Source organism: Gopherus evgoodei, chromosome 20 (genome assembly GCF_007399415.2).
Source record: "Gopherus evgoodei ecotype Sinaloan lineage chromosome 20, rGopEvg1_v1.p, whole genome shotgun sequence".
NCBI classification, from domain to species: Eukaryota; Metazoa; Chordata; order Testudines; family Testudinidae; genus Gopherus; species Gopherus evgoodei.
In genome coordinates, this window is record NC_044341.1 from 12,293,577 (window position 1) to 12,315,159 (window position 21,583).

The 21,583-nt window shown below is 44.0% G+C and overlaps 1 protein-coding gene across 2 annotated transcripts in view; it reads left to right on the forward strand.

Annotated features, from left to right (window-relative positions):
• EPB41 (erythrocyte membrane protein band 4.1) overlaps positions 1-21,583 on the forward strand; it is a 160,593-nt gene that overhangs the window by 15,459 nt on the left and 123,551 nt on the right. The window contains exon 1 of one of the 2 annotated variants that reach the window (XM_030539004.1): positions 639-718. The exons of the other annotated variant lie outside the window; for it this stretch is intronic. The gene's annotated coding sequence lies outside the window, so the exon portion shown is untranslated. Of the gene's footprint in view, positions 1-638; positions 719-21,583 lie in introns of those variants that run through there. 2 annotated transcript variants of the gene reach the window in all.

Consider the following 21,583-nt stretch of genomic DNA (forward strand, 5'->3'; position numbering starts at 1 on the left):
GTGACCAGAACTGCACTCCGTACTCAAGGTGTGGGCGTATCATGGATTTATATAGTGACATTATGATATCTTCTGTCCTATTATCTATCCCTTTCCTAATGGTTTCTAACGTTCTGTTTAGCTTTTTTTGACTGCTGCTGCACATTGCGCGGATGTTTTCAAAGAACTATCCACAATGACTCCAAGATCTTTCTTGATTGGTAACAACTAATTTGACCTCATCATTTTGTATGTATAGTTGATTAATGCACATCAGAAAACAATCAACATTGAATTTCATCTGCCATTTTGTTGCCCAGTCACCCAATTTTGTGAGATCCATCTGTACATTTTGCAGTGAGCTTTGGACTTTTAACAGTATGTCCCTGTTGTGTGGTGGTGGATTAGATCCGATAAATCAAAGGTAGGCAGTGGGAAATTAGGTCATTGCACTTGATCACCTCTTAAGCCTAGGCACAGTTGGCATCACTTGCTACCATCTTGATCAGGGTTTCTCAAACAAGGGTTTCTGTTTCTGTAGGGAAAGCTCCTGGCGGGCCAGGCTGGTGTGTTTACCTGCCCCGTCCGCAGGTCTGGCCGATTGCGGCTCCCACTGGCCGCAGGTTGCTGCTCTGGGCCAATGAGAGTTGCTGGAAGTGGCAGCCAGTAAGTCCCTTGGCCCGCATCGTGAAGAGGTGTGATTCCCTGACTAATATAGCTGTGCTGGCAAAAGCCCCAGGTACAGATGCTGCTTACCCTGGCAGATACAGCTTGTCTTGATTTGGGGGTGGTGTGTGTGGCTGGAATAAGATGTGTCAGTAAAAGCACAGTTCTGCTGTTATAATCCGCATCCACACCCTGAGTGCTTTGCTAGTTTAGTATAGCTCTGTAGTGTAGCCATGGCCTTATAGAACAAAATAGAAGGTAAATGGTGGCAGTGCGTGTTAAAACAATAGTTAAAGATGTCTCTGTTTGCTTGATTGTCCAGAGAAATGTGCATAGACTCCGGTGGCCTAAGTGACCAATTGTGGCTATATCAGTACACCTCTACCCCGATATAACATGAATTCGGATAGAACGCGGCAAAGCAGCGCTCCAGAGGGGCGTGGCTGCGCACTCTTGTGGATCAAAGCAAGTTCGATAGAATGCGGTTTCACCTATATGGTGGTAAGATTTTTTGGTTCCCGAGGACAGTGTTATATCGGGGTAGGGGAGTATTTATATAGTCCAAATGCATCTGACGAACTGGGTATTCAGCCACGAAAGCTCATGCTCCAATACATCTGTTAGTCTATAAGGTGCCATAGGACTCTGTCTCTTTTTACAGATCCAGACTAACACGGCTCCCCCTCTGATCCATAGTCCAAATGGTGTGCTGAGCACTACGCATCCTAGTCTCTGCCCTGAAGAGCATACAGACAAAGGGTGAAGGAAGGGGAGCAGTAGCGGGTAGTGATAGTGCATTGTGCCTTATAGGGCAACAGTTGTTTTTTAATCCCTGTGTATTTGGCTAATGTTTCTGTGTGGAGAGGATTAGGATTTAGAGGTTTTATGAAGAAGTGTTAATTTATTAAGAAGTAAATGTGTTTTGTGTTTGGTTTTTTTTTAAAGCCCACTAGGGGGCTCAGTCAAAACTCATTTGGATTTGGGATGGAGTCTCACTCAAGTCTCCCCATCCCCATGCCTGATGGAGTTTGCCTTTACATAACTGATCTTTTTCAGGCTTACCCAGACCCAGCATGAAGAGAAGTGAAGTACACCCCAATTTTCAGTCTCCAAATTCAGTCTCAACGTTTCTCTAGCTCAGTCAGGCTCTTGGCGCTTTGAGTCTTTTTTGTTTTCATATTTGTGACCTGACATCTGCGCTCTGTGCATGTGTGTGATTATCATCATCCGAGATGCTCTGTGAATCATATTAGCGGTGATAAAACACAGGACTCCGCATCCCCATATGCAGGATTATCTGCCTTAATTAACACAGCTATTTTTTTCTACATCTTTGCACACTAACAAGAAATAGGCCAATATGAACCCCTGGTTCAGCCATCTGTTCCACTCCTGGAAAAGTCAAGTGAACACTCTTGGAGAGTGTATGTAAAAACATGTAGGTATGAGCACTTGGCTATGTGGTTTAACAGATTTTTGTGGGTGTGGTTGTCTTTTTAAAAGCTGGAACTCCTTATTAACTGATGTCTTTTCTCTTCCTCCCTTCATTTTCATGTCGTGTCCTCCAATGGATTATGGCACCTCACCTGTGGGCTTCGTCCGGTTGACTCATTTCTGGGTGAGTACATGCTTCGTTAGACTGCTAGTGAGCGGAAATAAATGGCCCATATGCCTCTTTTAAAAACACTGATCTCTTTCAGTTGAAAGGAAACTGGGTTGGCTCTCTTGGCTTATCCTTTGGTGCATTGTTCGTTATGCAATTGCAGGCTTTGCATATGGAGTCTGTGTGGTGGTGAGGAAATAAGAGGTGAAGTGAAATGTGTGTTCATGGTTTTGGATAATGAGAATGAGTTTGTTGCTATTTCTGGATATCTTTTTATTAAAGCATCTTTATCAGTAGGCTGTTCTTGCCGGCCAGGATTGCTTTGTATTCTTGCCATTGAAATGATGCACTTGTTAGGAAGAATTGTTTTGCACTAGGAAAAGAGAACACTTTCTCCCCATGTCCCTCCTTCTGGAAACTCCCGCTAAAAATGGTGGTGGTGAATCAGTGCTGCAATTATGTAGGAGATCTCCCTGCAAGGGACCAGTAGGATTGGAGAGGAAGCCACCCCAGGATTCTCAGTCTCAGTTCTGCAGACAGGTGAGCAGCACTTCACTATAAAAGTAACAAACGAGCATGCAAACCACAGGCAGAGAGCTAGGGAGGGAGTAGTGCCAGTACAGTGCCTTCTGGTCTCTGCTTCTTAGTTGAGCAGCGTCTTGCGCTAATTTTGTACTGTACCATAAACAGTTTTTATGGGCCTCTCTAATCTCCAACCAGTCTGATGCCATTGGCTTCAGCAGTTACATGTGAAATCTGACCCTGTGTTCCTCAAGAATTCCTGTAGAGCACAGTCTGGAACTGCTAGTGTTAATTTATGAAAGCCCCTTGCATGAGCCTCTCTCTTTTTAGCATAGCTGTCTTTCTGTGCACTCCGGTGCCTTACAGAGGTGACGGTGTAGGACTGTAGATTTTGGTGCTTAAGTGGTGTTTTATCTGATTATTTTAAATTCTTCTGAAGTGTTGAACAAAATTCACCACTAGTAATGGTTGCTCTCTTCTACAAGGAAGTGGGATGTAGGACAGCAGAAATCCAGAGCCAAACGGCTGCATGTATCTGGGTACTTGCTGATGCAGAAATGCCAGTCACTGAAGAAGCATTTGAGAGGAATGCAAAGGGAACATGAAAGCAGATTGGGTTTAATAACCAGGCGAGTGATGTTATGGGCTCTCTTTCAAAATGACACTCATGGTCAAGAGGGTTTGTGACTTTAGGTAAGGTATAATGAATCACAGAGTATCCAGGTTGGAAGGGACCTCAGGAGATTATCTAGTGAGTCCAGCCCCCTGCTCAAAGCAGGACCAATCCCCAGACAGATTTTTGCCCCAGATCCCTAAATGGACCTCTTAAGATTGAACTCACAACCCTGGGTTTAGCAGGCCAATGCTCAAACCACTGAGAGATTCCTTCCTCCCCCTAAATGGTCATCTCCTAGTAAATAAAAATATAAGCACTAAACACTGGATTCCTTGAGGAAGCAGTGAAAGCAAAATGCTACATCAAGGATATTTCTGTTTGGATTGTTGGACTTGGTGGGAGCTGAGCACCTCTGAAAGTCAGGGCTATAGCCAACTGCTCAGTAGCTCTGAACTTGTTTTGATCAGAGCACTTAAACTCTGCTGGGATGCTTTTGCTTCTGGGACTTGTTCTCCAGGAATGATGGCTGGACTTCCTCATGTGATCGACCTCCATATTTGTGACTTTCTCCTATTGACATCCTCAGCAGACCTTGGGTGTAGCTGCCTCCAGGGCCAGAGGGAGGGAAGGTCTCATCTGTTTAATTAGTGGGTTAATTTTGTGTTGTGTGTGGGAGGAGTTTGGGGGGTTGTTTTTTGGCTTTCAGCTGTACTTTTGCTACCCATTTTGGGTAGCTTGTGGATTATTTTATAGCTATATTGTATCATAGCAGCACTAATATATACAGTGTGCCAAACTGGCCCTGGCCCAGGAAGCATATTAGGTACAACACAGAAAGACATGAGAGAACATGATATTTTAAAAGACGTGTCTAGCAAACGGTGGGGCTGATTCTGGTCTTGCTTACACTGCTGCATGCTTGTGGATGTAAATGAAGGGTAAATCTTGTGTTGGCTTTCGGCACTGAAGGGAATTTCTCTTTAAAATAATTTAGAATCTGAACAAGACCACTGGTCCATCCTCCTTTATAGGACCGAGTATTCGTCACTTCCGCTTGCTAGCATGGCGAGCTACCTGGTGATATTTACATGTCCCATATGGCACAGCGTGTAGTAATTTGCCAACGTTAATGTTTGCCACAGATTTCTCAAAGGGGTGCTGCATGGAAACAAGCAACTTAGCAGGCTTTGCTGGTAATAGACATTATTTCACTGAATGCTGTGGGTCTTAGTCTTGGACAAGCAAGAAGCTTAGAAGGCTAAACAGTATCTTGTTAATGATGGGAAAGAGAAAAATGTGCGTGGCATAGTTTCACTGGAACAGGGACAGTATTGACCTCACCCAGTAGGGAAATCAGACAGCTCATGTTATCTTTCCATCTATAAACCTTCCTGCTTTATATCTTAGCATTAGATGTAAAAAGAATAGGAAAAGCTGTAAACTAATCTCCACTTTATACCTGCTAAGGAGGAAGGGAGGGCGATGTAGGGAGTGTTCTGTAACTCCATGCTTCTGGTGAAACCGTTTGTAAGGTCTCAGAGGGAGAGAGAGAGAGAGTGCTTCATTGTTGTTTTGTATTGCCATGGACGCCCTAGTTATGGAGTAGACCCTCATTACGCTAGGTGCTGTACAAATAGGTGGTTCCTGCCGCAGGGATCTTACAAAGTATAAGAGACAACAGATGGACAAAAACAGATGAGCGAGTACCATGAAACAATGAGACAGAATTGGCCCCCATGATGCCTAGTGATCCCTGCACACTAGCACCCTAATGGCTGACCCCCTTTTTTTAAGGCATCACAGCAAAGGAGAGTTTTGAGGAGGGCTATGAAGGAGGACAAGAAGTTAGCTTTGCAGCTGTGTACAGGGAGAGCCTCCCAAGTGTGAGGGACAGCATGGGAGGAAGCATGAGGGTAGTGGTTTGAAGATGTAATAAGCAGGGGATGAAGGCTGGCAACATGGGCTTATCGGAGACGGCGCCAACAGCTCAGTGCTGAATGGGAGATTGGGGATTGGTTGGATGGAACTTTGGGTTTCTAAGGTCATGTAGAAATGGGGGAGGGGCGTAAGTTGAGACTCCTGAGGAGGAAGATGAGGAAGTGGCAACACTTGAGGACTGAATTTTGCTTCCCAGGCTTACCCAGTTAATGGCACACAGGGCCCAGAAAACTAAGCATTCAGTTGAGCGGGGGTGGAGGTGTCACTACTTGCTGGCTTGTCAAGGTATCTCAAGAACCTCTTCCAAAAAATGTCCTCCCTATATGAGCGTAATTTTGGAGTGTATTGAGGACTGTGTTGGAATTGCAAGCCATCACTTTAGATTGTGCATGGGGAAGAAGGTCCTACTCCTATTCCTGCTTGCAGGCTAGCAAAGCATGTGTAGCAAAGCATGTGATCAGAGTTTGCCTGGAAAGAGCCATTTTGAAGCGGGTGGGGAAAGTTGTGCCTCTCTGCCTTAGGCTGCCAGTCTCCACCCCCCCCCCCCCACGTGTGTGTTGAAGTTCTGGAGTTTATATTGCAACCTTCCAGCAAGAGTATTTTATATTTTTGTCTAACATCTATGTTTGTATGCTGTGAACATTGCAAGTCCCCACTCCAGAAAATGCAGTGTTGCCAGACTTTTCTCTGTCTACTCCAAGCTTTTCCCACCTCACTAATGTTTCTCACTTCCCAGCAGCTGCTACATGCTTATAATTATCCTGTGATAGTGGGATTCTGTGGTCTGCTGTAAGTTTAGATGAACTCCATTGAAATCAGTGTTCTGTAGTTATACTAGGGTGACTGAGAGCAGAACTTGGCTTAAACTAGAGCTGGCCAGAAACAGGAACTTCCTTTTTGAGGGAGGGAGGGCAGGAGATTCCAAAACTAATTTTTTTTTCCATTTCAGAATGATTTTTTTTTTTAAACTTTGAAATTCCCTGTGGAATGAGAATTCTAAAGTTTCTGTTTGAGAGAGTTAAAATCTGTCGTGCAGACTGGGTTCCATTAGAAACCTGCTGGGTTTCCTTTGGAATTTCATCGAAAGCAACATTCCCATGCAAAATTTCAATGAATCACCATTTTTTATTTTTTTTTTTTGGTCAGAAAATTTCTGACCACTGCTTTATTATACCTTAACTACAGATAGAACTTGTGGCTCCATCCAGGCAGTGCACAGAGTGAAGATACAGCCATTCACATAAAAAACTCTGAAGAATACAAGAACAGAAGGTGCTAGCATCATATATATGAACACATACCACCGGGTTATCCTTCAGTAGTCATTATCTCAGGTTATTTAGTTTGTTTGTTTTTAAATTCCACAATGACAAACTAGTACAGTGTTTTTCTCAAACTTGTAAAATGTGTTTTTTCTGTTTTTTTTCATCTCTGACCCAGCCAAGGGTTTTTTGTTTTTCTTTTAAAGTCTACATATCTTACATCATCTTCTGCCTCTTAAAGGCTTTGGTAAACTGTGGGGAAAAAAATTAAGTGTTGTCACAGTGGTTCACAATCTTTCCAGTCCACTGTACCCCTTTCAGGAGTCTGATTTGTCTTGCATACCTTCAAGTCACTAAAAAGTGACTTGCTTACAAAATCAGACATAAAAATACTAAAGTGTCTCAGCACGCTATTACTGAAAAATTTCTTATTTTTACCATATAATTATAAAATCAATTGGAATATAAATATTGTACTTGCATTTCAATGTATAGTATATAGAGCTGTATAAAGAAGTCATTGTATGAAATTTTAGTTTGTACTGACTTTGCTAGTGCTTTTTTTATGTAGCCTTTTCTAACCTAGGCCAATATCCAGAGGAGTTGATGTTCCAGGGGGTACACCTGCATACCCCCAGGGGTACATGTGCCCTTGGTTGAGAACCGCTTGATTTAAGACGACATGGCTGGCATCTGAGTGAGAATCCATTTAAACAACTGGGCACTCACCTCTTAGCACTATTGTTTCAGTCTCTCTGCAAACTTAGGCAGACACTACTTCAGTGATTACATTCACCATATCTTGAAAGTTGTTTTTTGTTGTGAACCATACCAGTTAGAGATTTCTTTATTTTATTTTTGGTAGGGAAACACTGCCTTAGAAGTCTGTGTAACAATTCTTGAGACATTTTATAAGGGTAGCAGTTCTACCAAGTAAGTAATTATTTAATTTCTCTCCAGAATAAGCTCATTTTTACTGAGGGATAAATTAATACAGCAGCCACAGTGATTGCTTGTAATACGGTTCTTCTGTCTCTGTTTTATTACTGGTTCCCCCTAGCTGGCCCTAAAAGTTATTTTCAGGTTTATTTCAACAAATCTTGCACAGTTGAGCTTGGACCTCTAGTTTGAGATACATTTGTAATTTCAGCAAAACTGTCTGCTTGTGTTTTTGGTTTAGGAGGCTGGTGTTTATGGTTAGAACCTCCTGTTGTTGCAATAACATCAAGGTTCTTAGCAGAATTTCTCTGCAATCTATTAAAAAGAGACATGAAAATTGAACACTTAAGTGCAAAAGGCGTGATTTTGAAAACAGAGAAAACACTGATAAACTTGGTAATTTAAAAAAAATCTAAGCTAGGTTTCTTAGAAATCAGATGCAGTAAAGCTGTTACCTGACCAAGATAAGGGCCCATTGTGCTAGCTACTTTACTGGTATAATTTCTTTGAGAAGTGAGACTATTTCTAAAATTTACAGACTTATGCTGGTTACCATGTGGTGTTATTTTGTCAACATTTGGTGCTCTGTGACTGTTGGCCCTACAGTGGTATTTGCAGCATTAAGCATAAGCAGCACTACAGATGCCATGATAAATTGTATGCTTTGTTTTAGTGGTGGCCATTTGTGAATTTTAATGCTTTCAAGCTGTATTGTAAGAGGGGAAAATTTCTTTTATTCTTCAGAGGGGAGATAATCTGTTCATAGACAATTGAACTCTTTGATAGTTTGGCCCTGTAATCCATGAAAGGTCAGTGTTTTAATGGGTTAGCTCATGAAATGATATATCAGGCCAGGGGATGTGCTTTAGTGCAAAGCGAGCTTTTCAAAACTTAATTTTTGGAGGTTTGTTAATATTACTGAGTGTTTGTTCTTTTCTAGTTTTTGTTGCTATAGCCCTTTGTTATTTTCTCCTTGATTGCTTACGTAGCCCGTCTCCTATCATATGCTGAGCAAACTGATGAAATGAAGAGTGATTTCATGCAAAATGAGAAGCATAGGATACTGACTTAACTTACTCAAAAGCTAAGTTCATAAATAGGGATTTAATTGATCAAATGTAATTACTCAGATGTATATGAATAAAAGAAAATGTAGGCTGAATATCAGGATACACTTAATACAGCAAGATCCACTAGGCTGTGGAAAAATTTCCCAAGGGAAGTGGTGGTAACCTTCCTACCAATGTCAACTTCCCTCCCCCTGCACAGCATTTAAAACTAATTTGAATTCTCAGATAAATTACTACTTAAATGGAATTAAGATAGCTGTGAATCTAAAAAGAGATTAGCAATTTTTATTTATTGCATTTATTTAAAGTTGCACCTGTAATCTTTTAAAAAAACAACAAACACCTCTTCTCTTATCTGTTCTAACCCTGTGCTGATGGAGAACCTGACCAGTTGCCAATTGCAGGAAATGAAAAGGAACAGCTGATTGTTTTTTCCAGGGAAGGCATGATTATTCTTTAATATTAAATATTTTGTATTGGTGCAAAGGCGCCCTACCATGCTGGGTGCCGTATAAAAACACAAGACGACACAGTCCCTGCATGGAAGAGCTTACTACCGAATTTTAGACAAGATCCGTGATCTCAGGGTGCTTCAGAGCTTAAAATTTGACCCATTTCTTGCGTGTGACCCAACCACCCCCCCAAAAAAAATCCATCAAGTGAGCCAGATGTACACCATGAGCCAAATAACTGACATCTCTTCACTCTGTGACCCGAGTCCTGCTATCGGGGAGACTTGGTATTGCCAACCCCAAGCATTCAAAAATCATGAGTCAGGTCCCAAATAATCATGATCTTAATATGCATTTTGCTGTTTGAATTGCCAGTTCATGGTTTTCAAACGTTTTTTCACAGCCATGAAGGCTAGAAACTTAATTTTTAAAAGGAAAAGTAGTAACGTGACGCCAGGAGCTGGAGCTTTAAAAAATAAACAACCCACCAACTATTGTGAGATTTGTGATCTTAAAATGGTAAGAGTTGACAACACTGGCATTCTCTCGTCTGTATTACTGCAGCTCTCATAGGTGCAAACCTGAAATTAACCCTTTGACTTTTCAGAAAATACTCAAATGACTGTGAGGACACTAGAATAAGCCAGATCTGGAGTTCCTGGGCCAAACTGCCTTTTGAGAGATTACAAAAATGCATTATCGGGATTTGTTAAAATTTGATCACACTTAGATAGTCGAAATGATACAAAATGGGGGAGAGTGGGTAGGAAGGAGAATCTTCCATGGTAAAAGACCCTCCCCCCCCCCAAAAAAAAACAAACAAACAAACAAAAACTTTCAGACAACTGATATGGCTTTGGCAAAAATTGATGCATTGTGCCAGAACTGGGATTATAATGACGAGTTATTTTTTAACATTAACTATACGGTTGCTGTTGTGGCTTTGTAATAAAACACCGAGGAGTGAATACACTGTAGAGATGACTTATCCTAGAGACTAGTAATGAGCTGGACTGATGATCTAATAAATCTCTTTCACTTCATTTCTTAGCTCAGAACGTGACAGGCTTTTAAAAGCCATCATCCCCAAAGGTTGCCCTTCTGTTACAGCAAAGCACTATCTGCATCAGCTTTCAAATGCTATGGAAATATTTTCCACATATTTGTAACTTTACCTCTGTGGCAGATTATTAAAGACTTTGTTGATAGTAATTTTCTCCCGCAAAATGATTGTTAATTTGTACACTTCTCAATGGAAGGGAAAATATACTGGGAATCCGGATCTTAAATTCCTTGCTGAGAAGGGAGAGAGGTCATGTGCTCTATTTATTTATTGACAGAAGTCTATCAGAATTAGACCAAAGTGGATTTGTCCTACTATGCAATGCCAAGTTGAAATGAGATTTCCTGTAGACCTCTTCATAGCCTTCTGATACCAATTGAATCAACATTTGTGATTTCACCAGTGAATGTGAACTGTAGAGCCAGGGCCGTCAAACTAGAGGTTGACGAGACAAAACCACTGACTTCCCACGGATTGTTTGCTTGCACTACTTAATGTTGCTGCTGCTGGTTTGACCTAATTCGTGTGCCAGTGTAGAAAAGACAAGTTGACATTTTCAATTACTTCTAGCCAGTTCACAGAAAATTACTTATTGTGTGGCTGTTTTCTTTCTTTTAAACTTTAGTTACCATTCAGCTTCAGGTCACTTAATTTTGTTCTTTCTTGTAGTGTATGTCAATTTTGATCTCTTCCCCGCCTCCCCAGATTCTCTTGTTTTTCACATTAAAAATCCCTAAGTGTTGCGTGCGCGCGCACACACAATTCCTTTTTAGATGGTAAACTCCTTGTTTAGATCAACTCTTCAGGGCAAGGTGAGTTTTATTCAGAGCAGAGTGCATCGTTGACGTTTGTTAAATGTTTAACACAAAGCTAACGGGCATTGAAGTAAGAGGACCCTTGGTCTGTAACTGCATGCTTGAATGTGGGAATCCTACTATATTGTATATTCTGTGGTGTCTTAGCAGAACATAGGGATTTATTTGCTAAGATTTTTATATATGAGCTCTTTTATTTGTCTAGGGCAAGAGTTCTCTTCCATCATAATGTACATTCCAAGAGGCTTCTAAATCCACTATATATATTTAACTGCTAGGATGGCGTGTTTTTGAAAACAGCACAGTGCGCTTACTTGCCCTCCCTCTGACTCTCTCTTACCTCTTCCTCCTGCCCCCTTCTCTGCAAGACTCTGTTGATCTTCACCAGTCGTGGCTGCAAGAGTCCTGAGTTTGCTGCTGGCCTGGAACTACCTTGTGGTTTTCAGTAAAATAGTCTGCTGCCTTAGCCGCACGTATACATGCTAAAAAGGAATATGATTTCTATGCTTATAACCCTTGTTAAAATAACAGCATTCAGCTACTGACAATTCATGATTCATTAATACGACTGAATTTCTAATTGGGCGATATAATGTGATTTCTAACTTGCATAAAAAAATCACAATGAATAGGAAAGTTCTTTGAATATTTGCAGTGCTGTCTTGGCATGGATCAAACTGTTTATAGCTAAGAATTTAAGAAATTTCCATGACTTCCTATGGGATTTCAGAGGTCAGTTTGGGGATGCGTAGGAAGGAAAAAGTTAGGAAATGAGCCAAAACCTAAAGTGAAAGTTAAAAAATGAGGCAGATTTGAGCTTATACCAAGCTCAATATTTAGTCAATTTGCCTAATGTTTTTTTAACTTGGATGGGAACTAATACTGGGTATTGCTGTGTTAAATGCTCGTGTAGGGTTTTAAATGTTATGTACAGTAATATGCCTGTCTCATTAAACTGTATAGTATATGATGTAACAGGAAACTTTTTTTTTAAATCAAAATTCTATCTAATGCTAGTACTGTTATGAAAGAACCAGTTTAAACAGTGTCCCCCAATCTGGGTTAACATACAGCACAGATCAATACATTATGTAGAGAGTCTTTGATATAAACTGCCTCCTAACACACTGTAGCGTTACATATCAGTTTTAATGTTTTGGATGCACTGCCCTTCTCTTCCCCCCCGTCCCCCAAGTTTGAAATATGTGTAACTACTGTTAGTACGCCTCTACCCCGATATAACACGAATTCGTATATAATGCAGTAAAGCAGCGCTCCGGGTGGCGGGAAGCGGGGCTGTGCACTCCAGTGGATCAAAGCAAGCTAGATATAATGCGGTTTCACCTATAACACGGTAAGATTTTTTGGCTCCTGAGGACAGCGTTATGTTGGTGTATTTTAAAAAAACAAACAAACAGGTTTAACATTCATTTTTCTCTATTAAGAATGGTTGTAATTGGTTATACCAATATTCCATCTAGCCCAGTATCTTGTCTTCTGTCTAGTGGCTGATGCGAGATGCTTCAGAGGGAATGAAAGAACAGGGCAATTATTGAGTGATCCATCCCCTGTCCTCCAGTTCCAGCTTTGGGTAGCCAGCGGTTTAGGGACACTGGGTGCATAGGGTTGTGTTCCTGACCATTTTGATTAATATAGTCATTGATGGTCCTATCCTCCATGAACTTATTAATTCTTTTTTGAACCCAATAATACTTTTGGCCTTCACATACCTAGGCAACGAGTTCAACAGGTTGACTGTGTTGTGTGAAGAAATACTTCCTTATATTTGTCTTCAAGCTGCTGCCTATTAATTTCATTGGGTGACCCTTGGTTCTAGTGTTACTTGAAGGAGTAAATAACACTTCCTTATTCACTTTCTCCACACCGTTCATGATTTTATAACCCTCTATCATGTCTTCCCCCTTAGCTGTCTCTTTTCTAGGCTGAATAGTCTGTCTTTTTAGTCTGTCTTTATATGGAAGCTGTTCCATAATCCTAATAATCTTATTGCCCTTTTCTGGACGTTTCCAATTCTAATATCTTTTTCAGATTGGGTGACCAGAACTGTGCACAGCATTCAAGATGTGGGGGTACCATGGGTTTATATCGTGACAGAAAATCTGTATTTTCTATCCCTTTCCTAGAGATTTCTAATATTGATATCTTTTTTGACTTCCGCAGCTGATTGAGTAGATGTTTTTGGAGAACTATCCATGACTACAAGATTGTTCTTGAGTGGTAACAGCCAATTCAAACACCATCATTTTGTATGTATAGGTAGAATTATGTTTTCTTGTGTGCAATACTTTGCATTTATCAACAATGAATTTCATCTGCCATTTTGTTGCCCATGTTGTGCGATACTTTCGTAAGCTTTCAAAGTCTATTTTGGATTTGGGGTTAGCAACACTACTTGCAGCTGAATATTCAAAAATCGTGAGTCGGGACCCCAAAACTTATGATTGGTTTAAAAATCTAATTTTTAAACCAAACTGGGGTTCTTATTTGAGATCTGTTTTTGAGCTTTTAGTGCTCACATTTCCAAGTACTTCAGCGTAAGCATGAAGGCTAGAAACTGATTTAATGAAACTGAGATTTGCCCATCATCATGAGAGTTTTGGAGCTGGGGCTTTAAGAAAATGACAAAATATCATGAGATTTATTATTAAAATTGCAGAAGATGGCAACACTGATAAGGAAAAGCTAGGAAATATTTGTATGTCTCTTAACAGCATGAACCTGTATTGGAAGCTGGTTGCAAGCTTTTTAGAGAGGGCCTTCCCATAGTGTGTAATCCCATCAGAGTGGGCATCTTTCAGTGGGAGGTGAATTCTTTATGAGGAAATAGATTGTTTGGAAAGTATCAGGCACTAGTTGAAAACCAAAAGTTTGAAATTGGCCCTTGCTAGGATGCTGTTGAAATAAACTTCAGTGTGGAGTGCTGGAGGTTCAATGCTTATTGACCCCAAACCAGGAAGCACCTCAGTACTGAATATTAATAGAGTGGGATGGAGTTGATCTTAATGCAAACAAAAAACTGATCCGAAGTTTAAATCTCTTCCCATTTTGCTCCAAAAGACTTTTGTTGCCACGAGGTCTGTTGTGGATTATGTAAATATGTGAGACAAAGCAGTTGCTTTCTCTTTGTTGGTACGTTTACATGCGAGGAAATCCATCTCGATGAGGACTTGCTGGAGCTGACATGATGATGTAAAATTGTATACTATATCTATTTTCTGCTGACAAATTCAAAGAGAGAAGATTTAATGGTTCCACAGTTAGTAGAATAGAAAACACTGTGTACCCTAAGAGTCTCCAGACCATGGCATGGGAACTTTCTCATCCTAGTACAGAAATTATTTTCAGAAGAGACCACCACAATTATCAATTTTTGAAGACAAGAACCCAAATACCTCATGTAAGTTTGCTTGTTTCACAAGTACTCCCTCCCTCCCCCCCCACGGGTTTTAATTGAGTTAGTAAAGATATATTAAAAGCAAAGTTTGGATGATTGGGGACACAGTAACTGTTCCATTTCTTTCTTAATGGCCTTTGTTTTATATCTTTAAAAAAGTTTTGCTTTTGTAAGTAGATTGTTATGGGAGAATAGCTCCATGCTTCTGAACTACACTACATTTTTCTATTTTTATAGAGAAAGTTGTATCTAAAATCTAGGACGTTGTAGAAAAAGGTTGTTCTGATTTAAGACATTCATCAGAAAAATTTGTAACTTTGTGTATTTCTTTTCTGTATTGTTTCCAATTTATTTGTAACGTTCTAAAGCTGTTCTTCTGCTTACTCCTCCCCTACCTTATAAACACTTCACCGCTCAATCCTCTTATCTGTAGCAGTGGGAGTAATCATGTCATTTCAACCTCCTCTTGAAGGACAGTGTTTGTTGTGGGTTAGAGCAGAGATTTAAAGAAGCTGGGATTAAATAATGTATCTGGTTGAAGTACTCAAAAGGCATCCATTCCTATTGCACTGGTAGTCTATATAATGTATATAATACAGTCTAATATCTCATTTCAGGAAGTTCTCCTTTTGTGAGACCCAGCCATTAATATGCATAGACAGGAGAACATTTTTCATAAAGGGCTTTACCCTGTGGGGACTTCATCTGTGACTTTTTCAGTGACATGAAACAGTCTGTCAGTAACTTGCATGTCATGCAGCGCCATGCCACAGAGCGCAAGAGCGGAAAAGCCTGTTTCTGACTATTCCTAGACATGGATTTGCCAACTGGTTCTGTCACCTAGTAGAGGCTTGTCTACAAACAAACTGAAATCAGTTGTAGTTACCAAATTGCACTGAAATAACTACTAGTATTGAGGGTTTTTGTTTGTTTTTGTTTTTTAAATTTAAACCTGGTCTAAACATAAATGTTTGACTGGTGTATAATTATGTTGGTTAAGGATGTGATCTTCCCCCCACCCCCATATCCATTTGTAAGCTTTAGTCTTTACCAATCTAACTGTATCCAGAGATGAAACATTTTTATACTAGCACAACCGCATCCACACTACAAGGGTTGTACCACTAGCTGTTATACTCTACTAGTATAGTTAAAGCAGTACAACTTTCCACGGTAGATGAGCCTACCCTAGAAGCACTTTAATGCTACTCCTTTACTAGTAAACTGTACTGCCAAAGCTGTGCTTTACAATGGTATACGAACCCCACCCCTCCCCAAAATTAAGCGATACAAGTAAAAGTGCAGTTTTGCTTGTATAACTGTCTCTGCTACAGGCTTTTGCTGGCCTAGCTATGTAAGGCAGGGATGAGAAGAGCCACTAATCTGTAACGTGTATATAATGCCTAAGTGTTGTCCGTTCCAGTTTCTGTGGAGGCAAATCCAAAGAATTCCTTGTTCTATCCAAGGACTATCCTTCAAGGATTGCTTCCTCTGGGTGCTTGGGTAGAGTACCTGGGTAACTGCATGGTTGTGGGTCTTCTCCCCCACTCCCCCCAGTCTACAGAACAAAGATTGATGTGAAGTCAGGATTTCATTAACAAGGTGCAGGCACAATGTTAGGAAGGCTCAGAAGTGAATGGAGCCAAAGTATACTAATGGCAGTGACAGATTTCTGTTGAATTCAAGTGTACAGGGTCAGGCTCTGAATGCGTGGGGAGGGAGGGCGGGGGGGAGGGGGGCACAATTGGAAATGGCCCCTCTTCTGTCACAAGGACTGAGCTGAGCCCGATCTCAGGGATCAGGCTCTGTATCCTGCAATCCTTCCCTTTAATGCCTATAGGTACCCGGCCCAAACTGCTTTGCCAGCTTCTCAATGGTCCCAAGCGCCCTGGGCTGAGTGCAGGGGTGTGTTTTTAGTTCATTATCAGGCCGAGGAAAGGGCCTGGGCAGAAGCAGGAGCTGCCTAGGGGGAGTAGGGGCTGGAGGGGGCCAAAGATTTTTACTTTGCTGCCTTCTCCCCATTTTTCAGTAGGGAAGGAAAATCCTCTTACAGCAACCTCCCCCCTCCCTTGTGAGTGGGGCACAGCAGCCTCGCTCCCTCTCCCCCACAGCTGGGAGTGGGGCACAGGAACCCCCCTCTCCCCCACAGCTGGGAGTGGGGCACAGCAGCCTCGCCCCTCCCTTGTGAGTGGGGCACAGCAGCCTTGCCCCCTCTCCCCCACAGCTGGGAGTGGGGCACAGCAGCCTCGCCCCTCCCTTGTGAGTGGGGCACAGCAGCCTTGCCCCATCTCCCCCACAGCTGGGAGTGGGGCGCAGGAACCCCCCTCTCCCCCACAGCTCTTGGAGTGGGGCACAGCAGCCTCACCCCGCTCCCCCACAGCTCGGAGTGGGGCGCAGCAGCCTCGCCCCTCCCTTGTGAGTGGGGCGCAGCAGCCTCGCTCCCTCTCCCCCACAGCTGGGAGTGGGGCGCAGGAACCCCCCTCTCCCCCACAGCTCTTGGAGTGGGGCACAGCAGCCTCGCCCCCTCTCCCCCACAGCTCTTGGAGTGGGGCACAGCAGCCTCGCCCCTCCCTTGTGAGTGGGGCGCAGCAGCCTCGCTCCCTCTCCCCCACAGCTGGGAGTGGGGCGCAGGAACCCCCCTCTCCCCCACAGCTCTTGGAGTGGGGCACAGCAGCCTCACCCCGCTCCCCCACAGCTCGGAGTGGGGCGCAGCAGCCTCCCCCCTCCCTTGTGAGTGGGGCACAGCAGCCTCACTCCCTCTCCCCCACAGCTGGGAGTGGGGCACAGGAACCCCCCTCTCCCCCACAGCTGGGAGTGGGGCACAGCAGCCTCGCCCCTCCCTTGTGAGTGGGGCACAGCAGCCTTGCCCCCTCTCCCCCACAGCTGGGAGTGGGGCACAGCAGCCTCGCCCCTCCCTTGTGAGTGGGGCACAGCAGCCTTGCCCCATCTCCCCCACAGCTGGGAGTGGGGCGCAGGAACCCCCCTCTCCCCCACAGCTCTTGGAGTGGGGCACAGCAGCCTCACCCCGCTCCCCCACAGCTCGGAGTGGGGCGCAGCAGCCTCGCCCCTCCCTTGTGAGTGGGGCACAGCAGCCTCGCTCCCTCTCCCCCACAGCTGGGAGTGGGGCGCAGGAACCCCCCTCTCCCCCACAGCTCTTGGAGTGGGGCACAGCAGCCTCGCCCCCTCTCCCCCACAGCTCGGAGTGGGGCGCAGCAGCCTCGCCCCTCCCTTGTGAGTGGGGCACAGCAGCCTCACTCCCTCTCCCCCACAGCTGGGAGTGGGGCACAGGAACCCCCCTTTCCCCCACAGCTGGGAGTGGGGCACAGCAGCCTCGCCCCTCCCTTGTGAGTGGGGCACAGCAGCCTTGCCCCCTCTCCCCCACAGCTGGGAGTGGGGCACAGCAGCCTCGCCCCTCCCTTGTGAGTGGGGCACAGCAGCCTTGCCCCATCTCCCCCACAGCTGGGAGTGGGGCGCAGGAACCCCCCTCTCCCCCACAGCTCTTGGAGTGGGGCACAGCAGCCTCACCCCGCTCCCCCACAGCTCGGAGTGGGGCGCAGCAGCCTCGCCCCTCCCTTGTGAGTGGGGCGCAGCAGCCTCGCTCCCTCTCCCCCACAGCTGGGAGTGGGGCGCAGGAACCCCCCTCTCCCCCACAGCTCTTGGAGTGGGGCACAGCAGCCTCGCCCCCTCTCCCCCACAGCTCGGAGTGGGGCGCAGCAGCCTCGCCCCTCCCTTGTGAGTGGGGCACAGCAGCCTCACTCCCTCTCCCCCACAGCTGGGAGTGGGGCGGAGGAACTCCCCTCTCCCCCACAGCTCTTGGAGTGGGGCACAGCAGCCTCGCCCCCGCTCCCCCACAGCTCGGAGTGGGGCACAGCAGCCTCGCCCCTCCCTTGTGAGTGGGGCGCAGCAGCCTCGCCCCTCCCTTGTGAGTGGGGCGCAGCAGCCTCGCCCCCTCTCCCCCACAGCTGGGAGTGGGGCGCAGCTGCCGCCCGTTTTCACCTCCCTCTGTCCCGCGGGGGGAGCGCGCCCCGCTGCCTGACTGCGCGCTCCCGGGGCTCCCCTCAGGGCGCCCCGCTTTCCTCGCGTGCGCGCCGCGCCGCCGCCCCTCCCCCTCCCCCTCCCCCTCCGGGAGCCGCGGGTTCCCAGCCGCCAATGGCGGAGCCGGCGGCGGCCCCGCCTTCCCTGCCCGGCCAATGGAAACTTACTACTATGTTATTGGGGGGAGGGGGCGTGGGGCCGGGGGCCGCTGGCGCTGGTGAGTGAGGAGACAGCGGCGGGCCGGGAGCCGGCGGGATTCCGCCCCGGTGTGTGAGGAGAGACCGGCCGGCCGGGTGGGTACGGGGCGGGGCTAGTGGGCTTGGGGGGCAGCGGCCTGAGGGGGCTAGTGGGCTGGGGGGGGCAGTGGGTACAAGGGAAATGGGCGGGAGGGGGCAGCCTGGAAGGGCCAGTGCAGGGGGGCTTGGGGTGTCCGCATGGGCACAGGGGGTCCAGGGTCTGGCCAGGGGTCTCGGGCATGGCGCGGGGGCACTGGGGAACAGGTGAGCGGGGGGGGGGTCCCTTCCGTTGCAGGGTCGGTCTGTTTGTGTCCCTGCCTTGCCCCCAGAGCTCTTCATGGAGAACTGTGGGAGGGAAGAGTGGGGGCTCCAGAGGAGACCGGAATTGTCTGCGCGCAGAAATGGTGGGATGCGAGATGTTAAGGGAGGAGGAGGAGGAGATGATGGTCAAGATCATGTGCTGTGTGTGTGTCCATTTAATGTCAGCCCCGTCCTTTATGAAGGAGAGGCTTTTCTACGTGTGCAGAAGGATGGATGCGCTGAATCAGTAGGTGTTTCCTATTTCTAACCGCCGTGAGTCTATTGTGTGGGAGCGAGGTGGGTTAGGAGATTCAGGAGGAGGGTGCTGGGAATGAAGATATGGCGTGAAAGGTTTGAAAAATCTCAAAACACAATCCGTCAATTCTCTGAGCTCTGAGAGGAAGAGATTTCAAAAACAGTGCAGGCCTGGTTGATGAGCTGAATTGAACGTTGTGATGGTGGAGCAGGTACTATTGTTGCTGATGCTGTTTTGCATGAACCATGCCCACAAAGAAAATTGCCTCTGCTTTAAAAAAAGGGGAAAAAAAGGCAGTTTACACATGGGATTAATTTTTGAATGCTTTAGTGATCAAAGAGTTAAACCAATCTCCCTGTGTTGCATCCTGCTTTTAGTCATGGATTGGTCTTGAAATATTTCTTGATTTGCTTCTGTTCATGTTAAAGGGACGCTGTGCAAGTAAGAGGAGTTTTTAAAGTGAATTCTAGCATTTAAAACTAAAACACTTTCAAAAGGACATAATCCATTTAAAAAGCACACATCTGCCTGAAAATTATCTAAACAGTTGTTTCAAGCAGCATTGGAATAGAAGAAAAGAAACATTTGTGGGTTTTTTCCCCTCTCAGTTTGTGTATTTGATGGGACTATGTTTAGTCAGTTTCACTTGTTTGATCACTTTCCTTATAGTTTGGGTAGAGCAACTACTTGTTGTTTTTAAAAATTAGAAAATGTCTCATTGTACAATTACAGAAATTCCCAGAAGCACTCAGGATCAGGAGTATGTATGGTCTCAGCAATTGCTTTTAATTAATTTTTAATTGACTAGATTTCAAGTAAATTATGTTCCTTTTAAATCTTAATTTATTTTGCACTAGTTTGCCAATTTTATGGTAGCTGAAGAAAAGCCAGCTAAAACTCTAATTTTTAAATGTTAGCACAGAAAGTAACAGATTAATGTTTGTAGAATTTCATACTGCCATTCACTTTATTAAAATAATGTTTCCATGCATATGATATTCAGCTAAGTGTATTTAATTAAAAATAAGCCAATAGGTTTATAAATCACTTAAACATCTTTTTTCTGAAACATTTCTGTTCATAAAAGATTTCTTCTAAGCCCTATGGGGCAAGAACTGCCATTGTGTTTGTACAGTGCAGAGTGGGGCTCTGACCTGGTTGAAACCTTTTTAGGTGCTTCTATGATATAACGATAATATGTATATCTTATAAACAATTACTGCACTTCTATCTTGATGAATATTCAAGTCCTTAGTCTGGAAATGCCACCCAAATGTAATGTCATGTGATTTAGCAAAAGATGGCTTATATTTGGAGAGAGCGCTTTTTCTAGAAAGGATGGCTTTTTAGAAACCTAATTTTACAGAGGCTCAGTGATATGCACTTTATCTTGACTTCACTGGGAGCTTTGTCAGTTGTGCCAGCTTTCTGAGTTTTCTTTAATATTACCCTAAATTAATAAGAAAATTCCAGCTGCTAAGTTTGTTGAACTTGAGTGCTGTCTCTGAATTGGGAAAAACCATTAGTGGACTGAAGGAACGTATGACTGCTTGAATCCATTATTTTATTTCATAAATGGACTATGCCATCCTATAATTTCTCTGGTTGGGAAATTTAAGGTGTAATAGATGCTCAAAAAGCACTGAGGTCTTCTCACAGGTTTCTACTGTTGTGGCATGCCTTCAATAAGAAAGAAGGCTTAGGCTCTTTTGTCCCATGACTAAATACGTGTCAAGGCACATTTCATAAACTTCAGATAAACATCTCTTGCTACAGTTAGATGTTGATAAATTACTCTTTGTTCTCTCTGCTTCCCTAATTTTCAAAAGTGCCTTGCGACTTACACTCATAAATCCAGTTTTCAAAAGTAATGTAAACTCCTAAGTCACTGGAGTGCTTTTGAAAATTTTACTCTAGTCTACATCTAATATATATAATTACTGCAGCTTTTGTGCATTAAGATGGCATTTGTATGAGTTGGTGTGATATTTTCAGTTATCTGTGTCTGAATTTACAAGTCTGAAGACCCCATTTGTTATTGTCATACCTTATTCTTTTAGTTATTGCCTTACTGAGTAAATTCAAAGTTACAGTAGCTGTGTACCTCAGATTTTATGCCATTTCCCTAGTAAGCAACCACACTTAATTAGTGATCAAAGAATTGTTGTACAGTAAGAGGTTTCCAACTATAGGACATTTCACTGCTCTAGATGCTTTGATATAACAGGCAGATTCTCATATGAAATGAGATTCTGTACTTGTGCACGCAAGTGTCAGAGTGATCTTTAGAAGCTAAATGCTATACTGATATTTTAGATCACAAGTGAGTCATGAAATGTCCTTCAGGAAACTGGATTTCTTGATGTACAAATAAATATAAACAAGGAAAACATAATTCCTTATGATTGCTTGCAAT